The sequence below is a fragment of the Oncorhynchus gorbuscha genome, linkage group LG02 (assembly GCF_021184085.1).
Source record: "Oncorhynchus gorbuscha isolate QuinsamMale2020 ecotype Even-year linkage group LG02, OgorEven_v1.0, whole genome shotgun sequence".
Taxonomy (NCBI): domain Eukaryota; kingdom Metazoa; phylum Chordata; class Actinopteri; order Salmoniformes; family Salmonidae; genus Oncorhynchus; species Oncorhynchus gorbuscha.
The window spans coordinates 14,954,407-14,973,834 of NC_060174.1; the positions used below are offsets into that span (position 1 = coordinate 14,954,407).

At 42.2% G+C, this 19,428-nt stretch overlaps 1 protein-coding gene and 1 long non-coding RNA gene across 2 annotated transcripts in view; one reads left to right on the forward strand and one right to left on the reverse strand.

The window, feature by feature from the left end:
* Positions 1–4,060: 4,060 nt before the first annotated feature.
* LOC123997623 (sterile alpha motif domain-containing protein 9-like) overlaps positions 4,061–19,428 on the forward strand; it is a 34,196-nt gene continuing 18,828 nt past the window's right edge. Inside the window, exon 1 of the mRNA XM_046302051.1 lies at positions 4,061–4,090. The gene's annotated coding sequence lies outside the window, so the exon portion shown is untranslated. The remainder of the gene's footprint in view (positions 4,091–19,428) is intronic.
* On the reverse strand, positions 18,070–19,121 carry LOC123997629. Its single transcript, XR_006832152.1, has 3 exons — positions 19,068–19,121; positions 18,740–18,824; positions 18,070–18,148 (listed from the first exon to the last, which is right to left on the reverse strand). It is a non-coding gene; the product is annotated as an uncharacterized LOC123997629 (long non-coding RNA).

The window sequence follows — 19,428 nt, forward strand, 5'->3', positions numbered from 1 at the left end:
TCTTGGGTATGACGCTACAAGCTTGGCACACCTGTATTTGGGGAGTTTCTCCCATTCTTCTCTGCAGATCCTCTCAAGCTCTGTCAGGTTGGATGGGGAGCGTTGAGGCACAGCTATTTTCAGGTCTCTCGAGATGTTTGATTGGGTCGAAGTCCAGGCTCTGGCTGGGCCAATTAAGGACATTCAGAGACCTGTCCAAAAGCCACTCCTGCGTTGTCTTGGCTGTGTGCTTAGGGTCATGTACCTGTTAGAAGGTGAACCTTTGCTCCAGTCTGAGGTCCTGAGCACTCTGGAGTAGGTTTTCATCAATGATCTCTCTGTACTTTGCTCCGTTCATCTTTGTCATTATCCTGACAAGTCTCCCAGTCCCTGCCACTGAAAAACCCGTAGGGATGGTGCCAGGTTTCCTCCAAACGTGAACCTTGGTATTCAGGCCAAAAAGTTCCATCTTGGTTTCATCAAACCAGATAATCTTGTGTCTCATGGTCTGAGAGTCTTTACGACTTTTGGCAAACTCCAAGCGGGCTGTCATGTGCCTTTTACTGAGGATTAGCTTCCGTCTGGCCACTCTACCATAAAGGCCTGATTGGTGGAGTGCTGCAGAGGAGGTTGTTCTTTTGGAAGGTTCTCCCATCTCCACAGAGGAACTCTGGAGCTCTGTCAGAGTGACCATCGTGTTCTTGGTCACTCCCCTGACCAAGGCCCTTCTCCCTCGATTGCTCAGTTTATCTGGGCGGCCAGCTCTAGGAAAGGTCTTGGTGATTCCAAACTTCTTCCATTTATGAATGATGGAGGCCACTGTGTTCTTGGGGACATTCAATGCTGCAGAAATGTTTTGGTACCCTTCCCCAGATCTGTGCCTCGACACAATCCTGTTTTGGAGCTCTACGGACAATTCCTTCGACCTCCTGGCTTGGTTTTTGCTCTGACATGCACTGTCAACAGTGGGACCTTTATATAGACAGGTGTGTGCCTTTCCAAATCATGTCCAATCAATTGAATTTACCACAGGTGGACTCTAATCTCAAGGATGATCAATGGAAACAGGATGCACCTGAGCTCAATTTCGAGTCTCATAGTAAAGGGTCTGAATACTATGTATAAGTAAGGTTATTTCATTATTTTTTTTATACATTTGTAAAAATGATTGTTTTCACCTGTGTGTTAGTTAATTAGTATCTGTATATAATGTAGGTTGTCCCACCCTTCTTTTGTGTGGGATTGTTTGTTTTGTCATTTTCGTTTCGTCTGTCGGTGTTTTTGTGTTTATTTATTCTCCGGTTTGTCTGTTATCCTGTTTTGGATAATTTCACCCTGTTTTGTATTTTGGGTTGTCCGTGTTTATTTTTGTTCACCGGAGAATAAACTACTTATCACTATTTGCTCTCTGCGCCTGATTCCACCCACCTTGACTAGACGTGACAGTAACCTTTAGTTAGGTAGTATGTAACCTTTAGTTAGGTAGTATGTAACCTTTAGTTAGGTAGTATGTAACCTTTAGTTAGGTAGTATGTAACCTTTAGTTAGGTAGTATGTAACCTTTAGTTAGGTAGTATGTAACCTCTACTTAGTTAGTAGGTAACCTCTACTTAGTTAGTATGTAACCTCTACTTAGTTAGTATGTAACCTCTACTTAGTTAGTATGTAACCTCTACTTAGTTAGTATGTAACCTCTACTTAGTTAGTATGTAACCTCTACTTAGTTAGTATGTAACCTCTACTTAGGTAGTGCATATAACCTCTACTTAGGTAGTGCATATAACCTCTACTTAGGTAGTGTATAACCTCTACTTAGGTAGTGTATATAACGTCTACTTAGGTAGTGTATATAACCTCTACTTAGGTAGTGTATATAACCTCTACTTAGGTAGTGTATATAACCTCTACTTAGGTAGTATATAATCTCTACTTAGATAGTATATAATCTCTATTTAGGTAGTGTATATAACCTCTACTTAGGTAGTGTATATAACCTCTACTTAGGTAGTGTATATAACGTCTACTTAGGTAGTGTATATAACCTCTACTTAGGTAGTGTATATAACCTCTACTTAGGTAGTGTATATAACCTCTACTTAGGTAGTGTATATAACCTCTACTTAGGTAGTGTATATAACCTCTACTTAGGTAGTGTATATAACCTCTACTTAGGTAGTGTATATAACCTCTACTTAGGTAGTGTATATAACCTCTACTTAGGTAGTGTATATAACCTCTACTTAGGTAGTGTATATAACCTCTACTTAGGTAGTGTATATAACCTCTACTTAGGTAGTGTATATAACCTCTACTTAGGTAGTGTATATAACCTCTACTTAGGTAGTGTATAACCTCTACTTAGGTAGTGTATAAACTCTATTTATGTAGTATATAAACTCTACTTAGGTAGTATATAAACTCTACTTAGGTAGTATATAACCTCTACTTAGGTAGTATATAAACTCTATTTAGGTAGTATATAACCTCTACTTAGGTAGTATATAACCTCTACTTAGGTAGTATATAACCTCTACTTAGGTAGTATATAACGTCTACTTAGGTAGTATATAACCTCTACTTAGGTAGTATATAACCTCTACTTAGGTAGTATATAACCTCTACTTAGGTAGTATATAACCTCTACTTAGGTAGTATATAACCTCTACTTAGGTAGTATATAACCTCTATTTAGGTAGTATATATCCGCTACTTAGGTAGTGCATATAACGTCTACTTAGGTAATGTATGTAACCTCTACTTAGTATATAACGCCTACTTAGGCAGTGTATATAACCTCTACTTAGGTAGTATATAATGTCTACTTAGGTAGTGCATATAATGACTACTTAGGTAGTGTATATAACCTTAGGGAATTGCAGTGACACCTGGGATTTACTATTTCTCAATATGTGTAAGAGAAATGTTAGTAGCTAGTAGGCTGACACATTCCAAATGATATCCTGTTTTAGTTATTTAATACTTCCCTTAATTTTTCTTCTAGCTCATGTCCGTTTCAACCTTATCTCCCCGATGATTTAGAAATCTCCAGAGAAGTTAGTATTTTATCTGAATACAAAACCCTTACTGTTTGTAGATGTTGTCATTTTTTCTTTCACAGTCACTCTAAATGTGGCCCTCTACCCCGGTGCTGTTTGACATCTTTGTGAACATCTTGGCCCACAACCTGGCAGAGCTGGCCTACGAGGCTGACGTGGCCCAGCTGGAGTACAAACTGATCTCCGGGGAACATGGCCTGGTCATCAGGGTCAAGGGCTTCAACCTGTTGTATTTGTCACGTGACAATTAACATTGGATTTGAAGGAAAGATATGTTAAAAAATATTGCTAGGTAGCAGTGTACCTGGACCAAAACCCTGGTATTTTTTTTATCATATATCACATATTTTTATCATATAGCTTCTTCTCCATCTTCTTTTTAAATAGTGAGCCAACATGTTTTCATCACTTTTATTTCCATGACTGATAAACCCATTTTCTCATGCTCTTTCTAGTCTCTCTGCAGCAGACATGTCATCCTATAGCTACAGTAGCTTTGATTGGACTGATGTCAACATCTTACTTTCAATATCTTATCTAGCAGTCATCTACAGTTGTCATCAACTCGACAATCTACTGGCAAATCCTTTTTAATCCTTGGCGTATGAAGATAAATAATGAAGAGAAATTATAGATAAAACGAATCGGTGGTCATTGGCCATTTTATTTGGACTGTTGTACCTTGGAGAATGCTTTAAGTAATCTCAGCTATTTCGATTATTATTATCGCAAACTTTCTGTGTACTGTACATGAAATAGGCCTACCTGTAAAGCACTAGGATTAATACCAATGCACCACACCCTAGCTCGTGACCTACTTTTCAGGTTGCCATTGTAAAGATCTGGCTCAGCTCAAACGTCAGCCTCCTATGAGGATCATCTATGCCCAAATAGGGTAAACAATCATTTGATTGGTTCAGTGATCAAACTCTGACCAATCAAAAAAGCTGTCTCCTACCAAGACACAAGAAAGCACCTTGTTGTAAGGAAGTAGCCTACAAACAAGAAATGTAGAGGAGCAATGATGTGACTGTATCTCTATGCAGCTGGAATGGGTAAGTCCTATTCGTTGCTATAGATCAGTGCTTGACTTGGACTGAAATAGGTGCCATTACTCATTTTGGGTGTGGGTACTGTTAATATTTAAGTGCAGGAGCTCCATAAACTTTTGAGCAAAAATTCTATACGAGGAACATGAACTCAAACAATAGAAAATCTGAGGTGCCAGTACTCTGTTCAGGTGAGCTCCTGCCCAAGTCAAGCACTGCTATTGATTAATTGTATATTTTATTAATGTACAATTTGGAGTGGGCACATGAAGGCAATAATAATAATAATAATAATAATAAAAGTGATTTAAAATAAAGGTCATACATTATTTTAAATGTTTGAGTAAACCATCGATGTAGAACCGGAATAAACCGGAATAAACATTCTACCAACATAAACAAAAAATATACAACCATCTATTTATTTTACACTATGATGAGCTACTTTAATTCATTATTATGGGTATGCTACATGGATTCAGTGAAACGAAACTAAGGCAGCAATCAGGCTAGTGGATCAGGCTACACATTTAAGGTGACATAACAAATAAAGCACATTTGGGGCCAGTTCTGAATAAGTTAATTATAGCATTCTGAAATGGCTTCAACCTGACATGGAAAATAATAAACACTTAAAATAATCTCTTTACATTATGATTGATGAAATTAGCTTTGTGATTTAAAATAAAAGTCCTGAAAATAAAGTAATGTATGGAATGCATTTTGAACCAGCAGCTATCGTGTAATAACGCTCGTCAATTTATTTTTCAGTGTTCGTTTATTCAACTTGTGTACAAAACTGGATGAACATTCTATTCCTGTTTTGAAGTAAGTGTATTTTGACAAGCATGTTTTATATACATTTTGGTTTAATAATTTCAATTAATCACTTCAGCAGTGGTGTGTATTCATGGATCCTTCAATTCGCAAGAAGCTGAACATACAGTTGAAGTCGGAGGTTTACATACACCTTAGCCAAATACATTTAAGCTCAGTTTTTCACAATTCCTGACCTTTACTCACAGTAAAGATTCCCTGTCTTAGGTCAGTTAGGATCAACACTTTATTTTAAGAATGTGAAATGTCAGAATAATAGTAGGGATTTATTTCAGCTTTTATTTCTTTCATCACATTCCCAGTGGGTCAGAAGTTTACATACACTCAATTAGTATTTAGTAGCATTGCCTTTAAATTGTTTAAATTGGGTCAAACGTTTCGGATAGCCTTCCACAAGCTTCCCACAATAATTTGGATGAATTTAGGCCCATTCCTCCTGACAGAGCTGCAGTAACTGAGTCCGGTTTGTAGGCCTCCTTGCTCACACATTTTTCAGTTCTGTCCACACATTTTCTATGGGATTGAGGTCAGGGCCACTCTAATACCTTGACTTTGTTGTTCTTAAGCCATTTTGCCACAACTTGCTTGGGGTCATTGTCCTTTTGGAAGACCCATTTGCAACCAAGCTTTAACTTCCTGACTGATGTCTTGAGATGTTGCGTCAATATATCCACATAATTGTACTTCCTCATGATGCCATCCATTTTGTGAAGTGCACCAGTCCCTCTTGCAACAAAGGACCCCCACAACATGATGTTGCCACCCCCATGCTTCACGGTTGGGATGGTGTTATTCGGCTTGCAAGCCTCCCCCTTTTCCCTCCAAACATAACGATGGTCATTATGGCCAAACAGTTCTATTTTTGTTTCATCAGACCAGAGGACGTTTCTCCAAAAAGTACGATCTTTGTCCCCATGTGCAGTTGTAAACCGTAGTCTGTCTTTTTTATGGCGATTTTGGAGTAGTGGCTTCTTTCTTGCTGAGCGGCCTTTCAGGTTATGTCGATATAGGACTGGTTTTACTGTGGATATAGATACTTTTGTACTTGTTTCCTCCAGCATCTTCACAGGGTCTTTGCTGTTGTTCTGGGATTGATTTGCACTTCTCGCACCAAAGTATGTTCATTTCTAGGAGACAGAACGTGTCTCCTTCCTGGGCGGTATGACGGCTGCGTGGTCCCATGGTGTTTATACTTGCGTACTATTATTTGTACAGATGAACGTGGTACCTTGCCAAAACTATATTTTATTGACAAGAAATTTGTGGAGTGGTTGGAAAAACAAGTTTTAATGACTCCAACCTAAGTGTATGTAAACATCCGACTTCAACTGTATCTCATCATTAGAAAGCAAGCAAAACAGCGCCCCTCTGTCTCTGTATGTGTAGCCCATCTATCTGATGCTGTCTGGTCAAAAAGAGTATGACATTGTTGCCACCCGTAGCATTGAATGCAAGGTAAGTCGGTGAGCATTTGGCCTCCCTTGATAAAAAAAACTACAAGTATTAAATAATAGCCAATCAGTGTTGAGCTAAACCGTTAATGGTCCTGGCGCACTAAAAAAAGTGTCAAGGGAAGCCAGTTTGGATTTGGCTTCACTTCAATCACATCGAGAGCAATACTTCATTGACAGAAACTACTTGAATTGTTGCATCTCGTTGTGTTGTTGGATAACTAGCTAAAATTGTATTTTTCCTAAATTAGCCATGCATGGGGATTTGGACTTGTGGTTTTTCTTAATTCTCTGTACTGTCCAATGATTATAACGGCGATTCTGATCCATTCATACATTGATCCCTGGCCTGAGAGGATGGACGTTCAATATATAGCTAGATGTAATAGGCTAATATTAACTAGCCAACATTCTCCATAAAAGAAAGGCTAGCGAACAAGCATTTTAGCCAGGTAGCCTAGGACAACAACAAAAAAAGCATGTACTGTTGGACAGTCAGACTGTTTCATCAACATGAAAGTGTGGAGGATGGTATTGGCGTTTCTCTACAAGTAGGGTGAGTCAACGTGTTTTTTGTACTTGCGCACACCCACACACAAACACACAACAGAACCATGGACAGCCACATAATTTTTAGCTTACGTTGACTGGAATAAATAGTTTTTGAAATGTTTTAGTTGTCACAGTATTAGACTAAGCATAGGTGATTAGATTTTCCAAGATGGCATAGCAGTTCAGACGTCTTTTGTCCTCGTCTTGTCGTGTCCCGTATACAGTGCCTTGCGAAAGTATTCGGCCCCCTTGAACTTTGCGACGTTTTGCCACATTTCAGGCTTCAAACATAAAGATATAAAACTGTATTTTTTTTGTGAAGAATCAACAACAAGTGGGACACAATCATGAAGTGGAACGACATTTATTGGATATTTCAAACTTTTTTAACAAAACAAAAACTGAACAATTGTGCGTGCAAAATTATTCAGCCCCTTTACTTTCAGTGCAGCAAACTCTCTCCAGAAGTTCAGTGAGGATCTCTGAATGATCCAATGTTGACCTAAATGACTAATGATGATAAATACAATCCATCTGTGTGTAATCAAGTCTCCATATAAATGCACCGGTACTGTGATAGTCTCAGAGGTCCGTTAAAAGCGCAGAGAGCATCATTAAGTTCCTCGGCATACACATCACAGACAAACTGAATTGGTCCACTCACACTGACAGCGTCGTGAAGAAGGCGCAGCAGCGCCTCTTCAACCTCAGGAGGCTGAAGAAATTCGGCTTGTCACCAAAAGCACTCACAAACTTCTACAGATGCACAATCGAGAGCATCCTGGCGGGCTGTATCACCGCCTGGTACGGCAACTGCTCCGCCCTCAACCGTAAGGCTCTCCAGAGGGTAGTGAGGACTGCACAACGCATCACCGGGGGCAAACTACCTGCCCTCCAGGACACCTACACCACCCGTTGTTACAGGAAGGCCATAAAGATCATCAAGGACATCAACCACCCGAACCACTGCCTGTTCACCCCGCTATCATCCAGAAGGCGAGGTCAGTACAGGTGCATCAAAGCTGGGACCGAGAGACTGAAAAACAGCTTCTATCTCAAGGCCATCAGACTGTTAAACAGCCACCACTAACACTGAGTGGCTGCTGCCAACACACTGTCATTGACACTGACCCAACTCCAGCCATTTTAATAATGGGAATTGATGGGAAATGATGTAAATATATCACTAGCCACTTTAAACAATGCTACCTTATATAATGTTACTTACCCTACATTATTCATCTCATATGCATATGTATATACTGTACTCTACATCATCGACTGCATCCTTATGTAACACATGTATCACTAGCCACTTTAACTATGCCACTTTGTTTACTTTGTCTACACACTCATCTCATATGTATATACTGTACTCGATACCATCTACTGTATGCTGCTCTGTACCATCACTCATTCATATATCCTTATGTACATGTTCCTTATCCCCTTACACTGTGTATAAGACAGTAGTTTTGGAATTGTTAGTTAGATTACTTGTTGGTTATCACTGCATTGTCGGAACTAGAAGCACAAGCATTTCGCTACACTCGCATTAACATCTGCTAACCATGTGTATGTGACAAATAAAATTTGATTTGATTTGATGAAGAACAAGGAACACACAAGGCAGGTCCGAGATACTGTTGTGAAGAAGTTTAAAGCCGGATTTGAATACAAAAATATTTCCCAAGCTTTAAACATCCCAAGAAGCACTGTGCAAGCGATAATATTGAAATGGAAGGAGTATCAGACCACTGCAAATCTACCAAGACCTGGCCGTCCCTATAAACTTTCAGCTCATACAAGGAGAAGACTGATCAGAGATGCAGACAAGAGGCCCATGATCACTCTGGATGAACTGCAGAGATCTACAGCTGAGGTGGGACACTCTGTCCATAGGACAACAATCAGTCGTATATTGCACAAATCTGGCCTTTATGGAAAAGTGGCAAGAAGAAAGCCATTTCTTAAAGATATCCATAAAAAGTGTTGTTTAAAGTTTGCCACAAGCCACCTGGGCGACACACCAAACATGTGGAAGAAGGTGCCCTGGTCAGATGAAACCAAAATTGAACTTTTTGGCAACAATGCAAAACGTTATGTTTGGTGTAAAAGCAACACAGCTCATCACCCTGAACACACCATCCCCACTGTCAAACATGGTGGTGGCAGCATCATGGTTTGGGCCTGCTTTTCTTCAGCAGGGACAGGGAAGATGGTTAAAATTGATGGGAAGATGGATGGAGCCAAATACAGGACCATTCTGGAAGAAAACCTGATGGAGTCTGCAAAAGACTGGGATGGAGATTTGTCTTCCAACAAGACAATGATCCAAAACATAAAGCAAAATCTACAATGGAATGGTTCAAAAATAAACATATCCAGGTGTTAGAATGGCCAAGTCAAAGTCCAGACCTGAATCCAATCGAATCTGTGGAAAGAACTGAAAACTGCTGTTCACAAATGCTCTCCATCCAACCTCACTGAGCTCGAGCTGTTTTGCAAGGAGGAATGGGAAAAAAATTCAGTCTCTCGATGTGCAAAACTGATAGAGACATACCCCAAGTGACTTACAGCTGTAATCGCAGCAAAAGGTGGCGCTACAAAGTATTAACTTAAGGGGGCTGAATAATTTTGCACGCCCAATTTTTCAGTTTTTGATTTGTTAAAAAAAGTTTGAAATATCCAATAAATGTTGTTCCACTTCATGATTGTGTCCCACTTGTTGACGATTCTTCACAAAAAATACAGTTTTATATCTTTATGTTTGAAGCCTGAAATGTGGCAAAAGGTCGCAAAGCTCAAGGGGGCCGAATACTTTCGCAAGGCACTGTATATATATATATATTTACAACTTTTTTCACATACATTTTATTTTTTATTTTCCATCAACTCATCTTCAAAACACTCTCCTGCAACCCACCTCACCAATTTATATTTATAAAAAAGTATTATTTACCTCAAATCTGTAATCCTCCAAGAAGCTAGCCAGAAACTCCAAGAAGCTAGCCAGAAGCTAGCCAGGAGCTAGCCAGAAGCTAAACCAGAAGCTAGTTCAGAAGCTAGTTCAGAAGCTAGTTAGCTTCTTTACTGGCAAATCGTTAGTATTCAGCTAACCACGGTTTGTGGTCATCAGCTATCCTTTAGCTCGAAAATCTATCGCCAGTTTTGTACGGCGCAGCGCGGCTCGGAACGGAACATACCGGACCAACTTTTCTCTCCATGTCCCTGGATTTCAACTGCTCTCTGGACATTCATACCTGGATATCACAGCTAGCTAGCTGCTATCCGTGTGACTATTGGCTTTCGTCGATTCCGGAGCAAACATCAATTATTCCGGAGCTAGCCAGCTCCGTCAATCACTCCTGAGTTCCATCAATCACTCCTGGGCTGCAGTCACCTATCCGGTCCCGTTTTCCTGCCTACGCGGAGCCCCACCGGGCCTTCACAACTGGACTGCCAACGTTATCTACCCGAAGGAGTTATCCGGCTGGCTCCTCCGTCGCGACGTTACCTGAATGCCCATCTGCGGCCTGCTAACCGTTAGCTGTCTTACCGGATGCTATCTGAATAGACAATCGGACAATTTATTTATTTTTATTATTACTATGTTTTCTTCTTGGGCCTCTAACTATATCTATTGTTTTTATTTTTGTTGTTGTTGTGTGATTTGGATTAATCCCCTCTACCACACGGAACCCCACTAATCTACTGACGGAACGCAAGAGGTGGCTAATAACAGACCTCCATCCTATGCTAGCTTGCTACCGATGGCCTGGCTAGCTGTCTAAATCGCCGTAACCCCCAACCAACCTCTCCACTCACTGGACCCTTTTGATCACTCGACTAAGCATGCCTCTCCTTAATGTCAATATGTCTTGTCCATTGCTGTTCTGGTTAGTGTTTATTGGCTTATTTCACTGTAGAGCCTCTAGTCCTGCTCACTGTACCTTATCCAACCTATTAGTTCCACCACCCACACATGCAATGACATCTCCTGGTTTCAATGATGTTTCTAGAGACAATATCTCTCTCTTCATCACTCAATACCTAGGTTTACCTCCACTGTATTCACATCCTACCATACCTTTGTCTGTACATTATACCTTGATGCTATTTTATCGCCCCAGAAACCTCCTTTTACTCTCTGTTCCAGACGTTCTAGACGACCAATTCTTATTGCTTTTAGCCGCACCCTTATTCGACTCCTCCTATGTTCCTCTGGCGATGTAGAGGTGAATCCAGGCCCTGCAGTGCCTAGCTCCACTCCTATTCCCCAGGCGCTCTCTTTTGACAACTTCTGTAACCGTAATAGCCTTGGTTTCATGCATGTTAACATTAGAAGCCTCCTCCCTAAGTTTGTTCTATTCACTGCTTTAGCACACTCTGCCAACCCGGATGTTCTAGCTGTGTCTGAATCCTGGCTTAGGAAGACCACCAAAAATTCTGACATTTTAATTCCAAACTACAACATTTTCAGACAAGATAGAACTTCCAAAGGGGGAGGTGTTGCCATCTACTGCAAAGATAGCCTGCAGAGTTCTGTCCTACTATCCAGGTCTGTACCCAAACAATTTGAACTTCTACTTTTAAAAATCCACCTCTCTAAAAACAAGTCTCTCACCGTTGCCGCCTGCTATAGACCACCCTCTACCCCCAGCTGTGCTCTGGACACCATATGTGAACTGATTGCCCCCCATCTATCTTCAGAGCTCGTGCTGCTAGGCGACCTAAACTGGAACATGCTTAACACCCCAGCCATCCTACAATCTAAACTTGATGCCCTCAATCTCACACAAATTATCAATGAACCTACCAGGTACCTCCCCAAAGCCTTAAACACGGGCACCCTCATAGATATCATCCTAACCAACTTCCCCTCTAAATACACCTCTGCTGTCTTCAACCAAGATCTCAGCGATCACTGCCTCATTGCCTGCATCCGTAATGGGTCAGCGGTCAAACGACCTCCACTCATCACTGTAAAACGCTCCCTGAAACACTTCAGCGAGCAGGCCTTTCTAATCGACCTGGCCGGGGTATCCTGGAAGGATATTGATCTCATCCCGTCAGTAGAGGATGCCTGGATATTTTTTTAAATGCCTTCCTAACCATTTTAAATAAACACGCCCCATACAAGAAATTTCGAACCAGGAACAGATATAGACCTTGGTTCTCCCCAGACCTGACTGCCCTTAACCAACACAAAAACATCCTATGGCGTTCTGCATTAGCATCGAACAGCCCCCGTGATATGCAGCTGTTCAGGGAAGCTAGAAACCATTATACACAGGCAGTTAGAAAAGCCAAGGCTAGCTTTTTCAAGCAGAAATTTGCTTCCTGCAACACTAACTCAAAAACGTTCTGGGACACTGTAAAGTCCATGGAGAATAAGAACACCTCCTCCCAGCTGCCCACTGCACTGAAGATAGGAAACACTGTCACCACTGATAAATCCACCATAATTGAGAATTTCAAGAAGCATTTTTCTACAGCTGGCCATGCTTTCCACCTGGCTACTCCTACCCCGGTCAACAGCACTGCACCCCCAACAGCAACTCGCCCAAGCCTTCCCCATTTCTCCTTCTCCCAAATCCGTTCAGCTGATGTTCTGAAAGAGCTGCAAAATCTGGACCCCTACAAATCAGCCGGGCTAGACAATCTGGACCCTTTCTTTCTAAAATTATCTGCCAAAATTGTTGCCACCCCTATTACTAGCCTGTTCAACCTCTCTTTCGTGTCGTCTGAGATTCCCAAAGATTGGAAAGCAGCTGCGGTCATCCCCCTCTTCAAAGGGGGGGACACTCTTGACCCAAACTGCTACAGACATATCTATCCTACCATGCCTTTCTAAGGTCTTCGAAAGCCAAGTCAACAAACAGATTACCGACCATTTCGAATCTCACGATACCTTCTCTGCTATGCAATCTGGTTTCAGAGCTGGTCATGGGTGCAGCTCAGCCACGCTCAAGGTCCTAAACGATATCTTAACCGCCATCGATAAGAAACATTACTGTGCAGCCGTATTCATTGACCTGGCCAAGGCTTTTGACTCTGTCAATCACCCCATCCTCATCGGCAGACTCGATAGCCTTGGTTTCTCAAATTATTGCCTCGCCTGGTTCACCAACTACTTCTCTGATAGAGTTCAGTGTGTCAAATCGGAGGGTCTGCTGTCCGGACCTCTGGCAGTCTCTATGGGGGTGCCACAGGGTTCAATTCTTGGACCGACTCTCTTCTCTGTATACATCAATGAGGTCGCTCTTGCTGCTGGTGAGTCTCTGATCCACCTCTACGCAGACGACACCATTCTGTATACTTCTGGCCCTTCTTTGGACACTGTGTTAACAACCCTCCAGGCAAGCTTCAATGCCATACAACTCTCCTTCCATGGCCTCCAATTGCTCTTAAATACAAGTAAAACTAAATGCATGCTCTTCAACCGATCGCTACCTGCACCTACCCGCCTGTCCAACATCACTACTCTGGACGGCTCTGACTTAGAATACGTGGACAACTACAAATACTTAGGTGTCTGGTTAGACTGTAAACTCTCCTTCCAGACCCATATCAAACCTCTCCAATCCAAAGTTAAATCTAGAATTGGCTTCCTATTTCGCAACAACGCATCCTTCACTCATGCTGCCAAACATACCCTTGTAAAACTGACCATCCTACCAATCCGACTTTGGCGATGTCATTTACAAAATAGCCTCCAATACCCTACTCAACAAATTGGATGCAGTCTATCACAGTGCAATCCGTTTTGTCACCAAAGCCCCATATACTACCCACCGTTGTGACCTGTACGCTCTCGTTGGCTGGCCCTCGCTTCATACTCGTCGCCAAACCCACTGGCTCCATGTCATCTAAAAGACCCTGCTAGGTAAAGTCCCCCCTTATCTCAGCTCGCTGGTCACCATAGCATCTCCCACCTGTAGCACACGCTCCAGCAGGTATATCTCTCTAGTCACCCCCAAAACCAATTATTTCTTTGGCCGCCTCTCCTTGCAGTTCTCTGCTGCCAATGACTGGAACGAACTACAAAATCTCTGAAACTGGAAACACTTATCTCCCTCACTAGCTTTAAGCACCAACTGTCAGAGCAGCTCACAGATTACTGCACCTGTACATAGCCTACCTATAATTTAGCCCAAACAACTACCTCTTTCCCAACTGTATGTTATTTTATTTATTTATTTTGCTCCTTTGCACCCCATTATTTTTATTTCTACTTTGCACATTCTTCCATTTCAAAACTACCATTCCAGTGTTTTACTTGCTATATTGTATTTACTTTGCCACCATGGCCTTTTTTGCCTTTACCTCCCTTCTCACCTCATTTTCTCACATCGTATATAGACTTGTTTATACTGTATTATTGACTGTATGTTTGTTTTACTCCATGTGTAACTGTGTGTCGTTGTATCTGTCGAACTGCTTTGCTTTATCTTGGCCAGGTCGCAATTGTAAATGAGAACTTGTTCTCAACTTGCCTACCTGGTTAAATAAAGGTGAAATAAAAAAAAGTTTAAAAAAATTCAAAATGTTGAATTGGAGCCGGAATACTGGCGGTAGCTCCTATTTTCTTTGAGACTTGAGAAATGTCATTAACATTAACTTGCTTGACCATGCTGTAGGTCATATAACTGTTTGTTACATGTATTATGCTTTGTGGACTTCACCATACAGAGGTTGCTCTCCGGTTTTGTTTTAAAACTAAGGTGTGGTTTAATTTATTCTACCACGGTGTCTTCTTATTGTCTCAGCCTTAGGCCTATGCAGTACATTCAGAAAGTATTCAGACCCCTTGACTTTTTCCACATTTTGTTACGTTACAGCCTTTCCTAAAATTGATTAAATCGTTTTTCTCCCTCATCAACCTACACACAACCCCAAAATGACAAAGCAAAAACAGTTTTGCCATTTTTGCTAATTTATACAACAACTGCTATCACATTTACATAAGTATTCAGACCCTTTACTGAGTACTTTGATGAAGCACCTTTGGCAGCGATTACAGCCTCGAGTCATTGGCACACCTGACTCGCCACAAGCTTGGCACACCTGTATTTCAAATTGGAGCAAAGCACGTTAACAGTAGCATGGAGAAATCCAGTCTGTTGGTGTTAACATTCCAGTCCTTGCCATTCCAAACAATCATTAGTAATGACTCGGAATCAAATCACATTTTTTATTTGTCAAATGCTTGATAGACAACAGGTGTAGACTAACAGTGAAATGCTTACTTACGGGTCCAATAATGCAGTTAATACAAAATGTAATATAAAATATTGAAATAGTGACACGAATAAAAATAACATGAGTAGAAAATGACATGGCTATATATAGGGAGTACCAGTACCGATTCGATGTGCAGGGGTATGAGGTATTTGAGGTTGCTATGTACTGTACATCATAGGAGGCTATAGAGGAGCTATAGGAGGACGGGCTCATTGTAATGGCTGGAATGGAATTAATGGAATGGTACCAAACACACGGAAGCAACATGTTTGGCTCCATTCCAACCATTATAATGAGCCTGTCCTCCTATAGCTCCTCCCACCAGCCTCTGCTGTGCATATAAGTAGGGGTAACATGACTAGGCAACAGGATAGATAATAGACAGTGCATGTTATGTGTTTGTGGGCATCAGTGGCGGTCGGTGACATTTAAGATGATAACCATGCGCAATACCAAGCGTTGGCTGGAGTGGTGTAAAGTTCGCTGCCATTGGACTCTGGAGCAGTGGAAAACGTTCTCTGGAGTGATGAATCCCGCTTCACCATCTGGCAGTCCGACGGAAGAATCTGGGTCTGGGATGCCAGGAGAACGCTACCTGTCCCAATGCATAGTGCCAACTGTAAAGTTTGGTGGAGGAGGAATAATGGTCTGGGGCTGTTTTTCATGGTTTGGGCTAGGCCCCTTAGTTCCAGTGAAGGGAAATCTTAACGCTACAGCATACAATGACATTCGAGACGATTCTGTGCATCCAATTTTGTGGCAACAGTTTGGGGAAGGCCCTTTCCTGTTTCAGCATGAAAATACCCCATGCACAAAGAGAGGTCCATACAGAAATGGTTTGTTGACATCAGTGTGGAAGAACTTGTATGGCTTGCATAGAGCCCTGACCACAACCCCATCGAACATGTTTGGGATGAATTGGAACGCAGACTGCGAGCCAGGCCTAATCGCCCAACATCAGTGCCCGACGTCACTAATGCTCTTGTGGCTGAATGGAAGTCCCCGCAACAATGTTCCAACATCTAATGGAAAGCTTTCCCAGAAGAGTGGAAGGCTGTTATAGCCAACTCAATATTAATGCCCATGATTTTGGAATGAGATGTTTGACAAGCAGGTGTCCACATATTTTTGGTCCTGTAGTGTATTTAACAGTCTTGTTTACAAGTCTTATGGCTTTGGGGTTCAGGGTCCTGTTGGTTCCAGACTTGGTGCAATGGTACTGCTTGCCATATGGCAGCAGAGGGAACAGTATGTGGCTTGGGTGGCTGGAGACTATGACCATTTTTTGGGGCCTTCCTCTGACACCGCCTGGTATAGAGGTCTTGGATGGAAGGGAGGTGATGTACTGGGCCGTACGCACTACCCTCCGTAGTGCCTTGCAATTGCTATATGAAATGGTGATGCAGACAGTCAAGATGTTCTCGGTGGTGAAGCTGTACGGTTGGTGTGTGTGGACCATGATAGATCCTTAGTGATGTGGACACAGAGGAACTTGAAGATCTCGACCCACTCCACTACAGCCCTGTCGGTGTGAATGGGGGTATGCTCGGCCCTCCATTTCCTTTAGTCCACGATCAGCTCCTTTTATCTTACTGATGTTGAGGGAGAGGTTGTTGTCCTTGCATTACACTGTCGGGACCACCTCCATACAGGCTGTCTCTTCGGTGATCAGGCCTACCACCGTTGTGTCGTCTGCAAACTTAATGATGGTATTGGAGTCGTGGGTGAACAGGGAGTACAGGAGGGGACTAAGCACGCCCTCCTGAGGGGTCAGTGTGGTGGATGTGTTGTGCTGGTGCTCTCGTGCATGGTTCAGTGTTGCTTGGCTTAGAGCGAACATGGAGTGCATTTAGGTCGTCTGGTAAGCTTGTGTCACTGGGCAGCTTGTGGTTGCGTTTCCCTTTGTGATCCGTGATAGTTTCCCAGCCCTGCCACACCCAACGAGCATCAGAGCCGGTGTAGTAGGATTCGATCTTAGTCTTGTATGAACTCTTTGCCTGTTTGATGATTCGTTAGTGTGTAACGGGATTTCTTATAAGCATCTGGGTTAGTGTTCCGCTCTTTTGAAAGAGGCAGCTCTAGCCTTTTGCTCAAGGCTGCTGTTTCCTGTAATCCATGGCATCTGGTTGGGATATGTACGTACGGTCACTGTGGGGATGACATCGTCAATGCACTTATTAATGAAGCCAGTTGCCTCTTGGCACTTGGAGACTGCAGCATAAGCTAACTTGGAGCCGAGGTGGCAGTGGAGAGCAAGTGTTCTGGAAATGCCTCCCGGGTGGCGCAGTGGTTAAGGGTGCTGTACGGCAGCGCCAGCTGTGCCATCAGAGACTCTGGGTTCGCGCCCAGGCTCTGTCGTAACCGGCCACGACCGGGAGGTCCATGGGGCGACGCACAATTGGCCTAGCGTCGTCTGGGTTAGGGAGGGCTTGGTCGGTAGGGATGTCCTTGTCTCATCGCGCACCAGCGACTCCTGTGGCGGGCCGGGCGCAGTGCGCGCTAGCCAAGGTTGCCAGGTGCACAGTGTTTCCTCCGAAACATTGGTGCGGCTGGCTTCCGGGTTGGATGCGCGCTGTGTTAAGAAGCAGTGCGGCTAGGTTGGGTTGTGTATCGGAGGACGCATGACTTTCAACCTTCGTCTCTCCCGAGCCCGTACGGGAGTTGTAGCGATGAGACAAGATAGTAGCTACTACAACCATTTGGACACCACGAAATTGGGGAGAAAAGGGGGTAAAAATTCAACATACAAAAAAATGTCCTGTAAATATAAAGTTCATAATATTTTATTGATCAAACATTCCAATTGCAAAATTATGCATAAACTATGAGGTGGACTCCAGTTACATACCTGTGGTGTGTCATCTTCATCACCGCATATTCTGCCAGAGACGCGGCATGGTATCCACGAAGATGCCATAATGTTGACTCATCGAGTTCCTGTGTCTTCACCATGGCCGTGAATCTCAAGTTCTGCCATCTGTAATACATTCGCCACTATATGATAGAGTTTGAACATCTTCATTCAGACCCTTGATTCAGAACCTGGAACACACATGTAAGTCTAAGCTGTTGGGGCGGGGGTTCTAAGCTGACATGTGGATTTGTTATAAGATGGTCATACTATGGATCATTTAGCTATTTGATTTGGAGTTTTAGGACCTCTTTAGGTTTAAAATATAAAATTGTTTGTAAACTTTTGAATTTGGCCTTTCATTACTATAGCACATAGAAACGCATTGAATAACACATTCATAAATGGCAAAAATGACAGTCCAAGAAATAAGTGTCTGTCCTATATCTAGGAGATATAAGAAAGCTAAGAACAGAAAATATATAAATATATATAAATATTTTTTATACATATTTAAACATTTTTTTGGGAGTAGGCACAAAACTAAGCTCCATACTTCCATTTTTTTGATCCAGTACTGGTTACCTTCAGACAAGTCACTAGCATAAACTGATGGATTTTGATGGGAATGATTTTATTTATATTTAAGCACCGGTGCATCAATAGACTCTAGGGGGTTTTAATGCATGTTTGAACAAGAAAAATGAACTGACTCACTTGGTCTGTATACAGTGTTCAAGAGGAGGAATGAGATCAGTGTCCACACCTTGGCAGCCAGCAGATATTCCTGAGGTACCTACAACTGGACATAAATACAAGAACACAAACTCTTCATGAGGAACACTAACTTGATATTAACTTATGATTAGTGCTGTAAGTCATTCATTTTTCAAGTGAAATACATACGAGTGATACGTGAGATGAATGAATAGAGCCTGATCATTTCACATCAATAACAGAATTACCCAAATAGTTACAGTACATAGGAAAGGGATGCATCTGTGTCTAGTTCTCTAGCAGATCATCATCAGTGATCCATACGTACAGACAGTTAGGCAGATTTCCTCCTTCTGATTGGCTAGGCCGTCGTAGTAGTACAGGTCAAACTCCCCGATCACACACTGGTCACTCAGCAGCCCCTGCACACCAAAGAGCATGCTGAAATGGTTCTCACTGCACACCACCCAGATAGGAAGGAACTTGGGAGTCTTCAGGTTGGAGCCAACATTCAAAATGTATCAAACCATACATGATCATTAGAATCAAAAGGCCTCTGGAAATGGAACGTCTTGGTTGAGAAGTGTAGACATTAATACTGTGTCATGTAACCATGTGTTTTTACCTTGCATATATTATAATGTTCAAATAAGGACAGCAGTCCAATGTCACTGCGACATCTTATTCCC